The sequence below is a fragment of the Neophocaena asiaeorientalis genome, unplaced genomic scaffold (genome assembly GCF_003031525.2).
Source record: "Neophocaena asiaeorientalis asiaeorientalis breed wild unplaced genomic scaffold, Neophocaena_asiaeorientalis_V1.1 scaffold105, whole genome shotgun sequence".
Taxonomy (NCBI): Eukaryota; Metazoa; Chordata; class Mammalia; order Artiodactyla; family Phocoenidae; genus Neophocaena; species Neophocaena asiaeorientalis.
The window spans coordinates 3,343,577-3,350,158 of NW_020172162.1; positions in this window are offsets into that span (position 1 = coordinate 3,343,577).

Genomic DNA, 6,582 nt, shown 5'->3' on the forward strand with positions numbered 1-6,582 from the left:
GGCCCCAAAAAAAAAAAAAAAAAAAAAAAAGCTAATATTTATAATAATTATAATTGCTATAGGTTTGTGTTCTACAAACAAAAGAATTCTGATAAATTCTATTTTTGCATGATTTCCATCAGGATTCTTTTTAATATGGTAACATTTACAATTGTATAAACTGCATATTGAATATATTTCTACTGAGAGAGATTTTTCCTTTTTGACAAGGCTCAATGACAACCAAATTCTCTGCTTACAATTTTAACATCTCATGAGTGGAAGAATTTTCCACAGAGTAGTTTCTGACTCTGTACGTTTCAAACAATATTTCTCCTCTATTACCTACATACTTCAGGTACCAGGCCTAGTGGAATATATTCATATCATGAATCAAGATGTATCACTCTTTCATGTTGCAATGCTCAGTAAGTTTGCCCCAGGGGTAGAGGTGGAAGAAGTATTCCTGGAAGTGCTAACAACTATACACAGAAGTAACTGTAAACTACATAAAAATATCACCCTAGCTCCAAAATGAATGTATCCCCTTACTTTCAAATATACAGATTATTATAAGGAAGAAAATCAGTCATTCAACATTTAACATTCATTGAAATCACATATACTATTAGCGAGGGTGGGGAGCACAGGAATGTTTAAGTCAGGGTCTCTGACCTCTGGAAACTTGCCTACAGTCTAATGAGAAGGGCATACTTTTTTCAATAAGTAACAAAAACCAGAGGAAGGAATTGATAAATGCTGTAAGGAATATACAAATAAAATTATTTCCAGGTTCATAGGAAAGAGTCCTTTCTTTTGGCAGAGACAATCAGAAGGCTTCAAGGATGAGGTGGCAATTGAGCTAGGCCTCGAAACTTAAATAGAAATTGAAGGAAAAAATCCAGGTGGAAACAGCTCAGAGAACATTTGAAGAATAGCATGAAGTCCAGTCTGGTTGTAAATGGCAATCACAGAAGTGGGAAAATACTTTTTAAGTCCAGCTTCCAGGTTACAGGCAACATGTTAGCAGTATTGCCATTTAAGGAGCTTTGTTAAAGGAGTCCATAAGTGGGAGATATTGCAGTCTCCTTTAGATACCTTAAAAAAAAGAGAGAGAAAAAAAGAAATGGTTTTAACTAGCATGGTTTAAGTAAGGGCCTGCAGAAAACAAGAGGGTGAACTAGGTCATGATTTCTACTATTTTCTTCTTCCTCCTTTACCCAGCATATAGTTTCCACTCTGATATCAATCAAATCTGAAGATCTAATACAATAGTTATGTCCCCAAAAAGATTTCTTTGACATACTTTACCTCACTCTGCTGGCTCCTATATTTCACATCCTGTTCACTCTCTACTTCCAATCCTGCTTTCCCACCTCTCTCCTGCCTCACATCTGTTCTCTACACAGCAGCCAGGGATCCTTTTCTTCTTTTAACTTTCTATTTTGAAATAATTATAGATTCACAAGAAGTTGCAAAAACAGTAGAGACAAGACCCATTTACCCTTCACTGCTGGCCTGCACAGGGCTGAGTTGTTATGGTCTCTGTGGGGTCCTCAGCTCTCATGGCTCAGTCAGATTAGCACAGACTCAGAGTAGCCATCCTAGAGCTGACTGATAGCCAGTGAGGAGGTATCAGCAACAGCAAGCATTTCCAGTTCACCAAAAGTTTGGTGTGTGCCCTCCCTGCCAATGTTAAATAATCAGATCAAGGAAGGGAAACTTTGACCTACAGGCTGACTAGATTCAACCCTCATTTTAATCTCTGATTCACTGGACAGGTTGGCTAGAGACCATAAATATTAAATATATGAATAAACTTGCCTTCCAGGTTCAGTAGTTGCCTTGCTTTATGGGTAGTGAGACAATGGCCAGACCAATCTGACAATAGAACTCTAACCCACAACCCTTACAGCAAGCCATCCAGGAAGCCAAAACACAACCTCTTCAGCAATTGGCCCAGAGCATCAGGACTAGCTTCCCAATTTTTTGCCCCCATTTGCTAATTAGGATCAACCAGCCAAATGTGCTGCCTTAATCAGTCATGCAGGATACCCAACTCCTAGTCAGCCTGTCTCTAGCTTCTCCATCAAACCACACCGAAGCCTTCCCTTTTTTCACCGTAAATCTTCCCCACTCCCCCTGTCTGGCTTCGAGTCTCTGCCAAACCCAAGCAATGGTGGCAGAATCTTTTGCTACAGCAAGGTCTGAATAAACAGCCTTTGTTTGTTCTCATTTGGAAGACCTTCACTTATTTCCACATTATGTAAACACTAAATGAATTGCTTTTAACAGTTGTTAGGTATACATAGTAGTAGTCTAGCATAGCCGTCTCCATGATTTGCCAAGTACCTATCTCTACTCCCACTAAAACCTAGACACTGAGGAAAAAACAGCCAACCAACCAGCCTATGAAATCAAACTCACTGCCTGAGTCTGAGACAGGACCACAGAAATAAAAAGACTTTTTAGAACCTAAGGAATGCTCTTCCTTAGCAGGGATTACCAATTTGATCCTTATAATTAGCCCTTCTGTATGCCTATTCACATGTCATTACCTGTTCGTACGGATAAGAACTACCAAACTTTGTGCCATATACAGCTGTGCTTTTAAAGTTGTTTTTGACCATTATTCGTAGCAAGAGATATATTTTACATTATGGCTCAGTACATTACAAGTGTCATAAAAGAATACTTAACCCTCACCATGTGCAATGCGGTGTGATATTTTTCTATCGTACACTATACATTTATTCATATTAAATGTATATGTAATAAATTATACTTATGTGTGAAATGCTTTATTAAAGAAACACTGGGGCTTCCCTGGTGGCGCAGTGGTTAAGAGTCCTCCTGCCGATTCAGGGGACACGGGTTCGTGCCCCGGTCCGGGAAGATTCCACATGCCGCAGAGCAGCTGGGCCCGTGAGCCATGGCCGCTGAGCCTGTGCGTCCGGAGCCTGTGCTCTGCAACGGGAGAGGCCACAACAGTGAGAGGCCCACGTACCGCAAAAAAAAAAAAAAGAAAGAAAGAAAGAAACACTGAACTACGGTCTGGAAGATTTCTGAAGATGCATAGAAAAGCTCAATCACAGAATACAGATAAGGTCTCCTTTGATAGTAAGTATGTTCTTGAACATTCTTTTACCAGGTGGGGAGCTTCTCATTTAAAGAAATGCTCTAGCACAGTAGTTCTCAAACTTTAGTTGCAGGAGAATCACCTAGAAGGCTCACTAAAGCTCAGAATGCTGGGCCTCACCCCCAGAGTTTCTGAATCAGGCTGTGGTAAAGGGCAGCCTGAAAATTTGCATTTCTCACAAGTTCCCAGGTGATGCTGAAGCTGCTAGTCTGGAAACCACACTGTTTTAGTGAATCATTTTTATAAATCAAATCATCCTTTTGCACAATGACTAACCACTTCCCAATTTGTCTGTTTGTCATATGTTGAGTTTACTGAAGCAACATATGTTGTAGTGGTTAGATGTGTGTGACTATAATTTGTGTCTGAGCAGAAGGTCAAAAGTCAGGAATTAAGGGAGACCATCTGCTTGCTGATTCCTTCCTCCAGCCCTCTGGTGCTCCTTTCCAGAGTTATTTAACCACTCATTCATTTATTTCACAAACATTTGTGACCCTGTGCCAAGATCTGTGCTAGGCTTTAGATTACCATCCGCCTGAGCATTTTATAAGAAAACAGTTCCCTTCAGAAAGCTGTAGAATGGGGACTTCCCTAGCAGCACAATGGTTAAGAATCCGCCTGCCAATGCAGGGGACACATGTTCGATCCCTGGTCCGGGAAGATCCCACATGCCACGAAGCCACTAAGCCCGTGTGCCACAACTACTGAGCCTGCACTCTAGAGCCCACGAGCCACAACTACTGAAGCCCATGTGCCACAACTACTGAAGTCCACGTGCCTAGAGCCTGTGTTCTGCAACAAGAGAAGCCACCGCAGTGAGAAGCCCACGCACCTCAACGAAGAGTAGACCCCGCTCGACCCCGCTCGCTGCAACGAGAGAAAGCCCGCGCACAGCAACGAAGACCCGACGCAGCCAAAAATTAAAAAAAATTAAAAATAAAAAAATAAAAGCTGTGGAATGATGCTGACTCCCTTTTTCTGTTCTTTTATAACCATTTTGTTCCTCATGGGTGAGGATCAGGTGCCCTTCCAGAAACAGGAAGATGACAAAATCAGGCAGCTGTTGCAAGTTTTAGAGCTCCTGATTCACTGGTCTTTGAAGGCAGTGTTTTCCAAACCTCCTCTCTGAGGAGGAGCAGAGAACCCAGGTGCTAGTTAAAATTATAGCTCCCAGGCCCTTGGCGATTCTGACACAGTTAGCTGGGGAGGAAGCATGGTTGTTATATTTTTAGCAATTACTCCAGGTGAGTCCTAAAATCAAAGAAGTATGGGAAACCTCGTTTTAAAACACACTATTACATATAAAATAGATAACTAATAAGGACCTACTGTATAACACAGGGAACTCTACTCAATACTCTGTGATGACCTATATGGGAAAAGAATCTAAAAAAGAGTAGATATATGCACAACTGATTCATTTTGCTGTGCCACAGAAACTCACACAACATTGCAAATCAGCTATACACCAATAAAAATTTTAAAAAAATAAAATAAAACTATCTTTGAATACAATATAGACCCTAGAATTATATTAACTGAAAGAAGAAGGTATTCACAGTAGGTAAGTGGTCCTCAAACTTCGTTGTGTGTAAGAACCACTTGGGGAATTTCCAATGCCTAGGTCATTCCCTATATCAATTATATCAGAATTTTCCTTCCTATCTCCTTCGAGTCCAATTGGCAGCCAAATTTTAAAACCAGTACAATCATTTATGTAAGTTAAACCCCGCTTCATACTGAAGCACTTTTCACAGTCTCTTCCTATTGCAGTTGCTTTCCATCTTCATGAAAAACTACATCCTGTTTAAATATTGGGGATTTAATTATTGGGGCAGGTGAAGTATTATCAGGTGATCTTGAGTGCTCTTGTTCTGCTGACTCCAGCAGCCTATTAGTTTTTGAAAGCTCTGGACTAGATCAGGAACTACCCCAAAGCTTGGTGGCTTCAGGGATTCTGCTCAAAGATTTGGACTAGTGCCTCTCAGATTTCAATGCACATTTAAATCGCATGGAGAATCTTAATAAAATGAAGGTTCTAATTCAGTAAGTCCAGAGTGTGATCTTTGCGTCCATATTTCTAACAAGCTCCAGGTAATGCCTATGCTACTGGACCACAAACTACACTTGGAGTAGCAAAGCTGTAGATTGTCCCCCAAATCTAGTGTCAATAAATAAAAGCAGGAGTATATATAGCTATGGCAAATAAACTAAGATAGAAGGGACAGTTGACTGTGACTCTCATGTAGGCAGGGCACAACAAAGCTTAGTGAACATCGTAAAAATGGTGTTTGAGGGGCTTCCCTGGTAGCGCAGTGGTTGAGAGTCTGCCTGCCGATGCAGGGGACACGGGTTCGTGCCCTGGTCCGGGAAGATCCCACATGCCACGGAGCGGCTGGGCCCGTGAGCCATGGCCGCTGAGCCTGCGCGTCCGGAGCCTGTGCTCCGCCACGGGAGAGGCCACAGCAGTGAGAGGCCCGCGTACCGCAAAAAAAAATAAATAAATAATAATGGTGTTTGAGGCAACACAGGTGGAAAGAACTGCAGACCAAATCTGATGAGACAGATTTGAGATAGTCAAAGTTCAGCTAAAGAGTGTGTCCAATACTGAAAAATATGGCCAGGGTGTAGATGGAGAAAAGCAGGGTAGCATAGAAGGTAAGAGCTTGGGTTTCCAAATCAGCTTAAAATTTAAATCCTGGCTCTACCACTTACTACCTATGTAACCTTAGGGAAATGGCTTAATTTCATCTGTGAAATAGAAAGAACTTTGTGTGTGTGTGCTTGGTAAATTACAGGTTGCCCAGCCCAGGGCCTGGCAACCGTAGGTCTTCAACAAATGATTGTTACAACTATACAACTGTAGCCCAAGTGTGCAGGGCTTCACCAGATTTGGGTTCATTCATCCAATCTTTTTTTTTAAATTTTATTGGAGTATAGTTGATTTATAATGTGTTAGTTTCAGGTGTACAGCATAGTGATTCAGTTATACATAGAATATTCATTCTTTTTCAGATTTTTTTCAGAATATTGAGTAGAGTTCCCTGTGCTATAGAGTAGGTCCTTGCTGGTTATCTATTTTATGTATAGTAGTGGGTGTATGTTAATCCCAAGTTCCTAATTTATACCTCTCCCCCGCCATGTTTCCCCTTTGATCACCATAAGTTTGTTTTCAAAATCTGTGAGTCTGTATCTGGTTTGTAAATAAGTTCATTTATATCATTCATCTAGTCTTGATGGCTCTTCATTCCTGCTTGGCAGGCTGTAGGAAATCCAGCCTCACGCAAAAGAGGGGGCTCTCTCGTGTGACCATTTTGGACTTGCTCATTGCTCTCCGCCATGGCTAATTAGGTTACAACCCTGCAGGTTTAGACTACAACAGAACCCATAGAGGCCACTGCCCAGCCCTCACCACCACTGCTGTCATTGCCTAAATGCTAGATCCTTTGCATCTGATTGTTGAA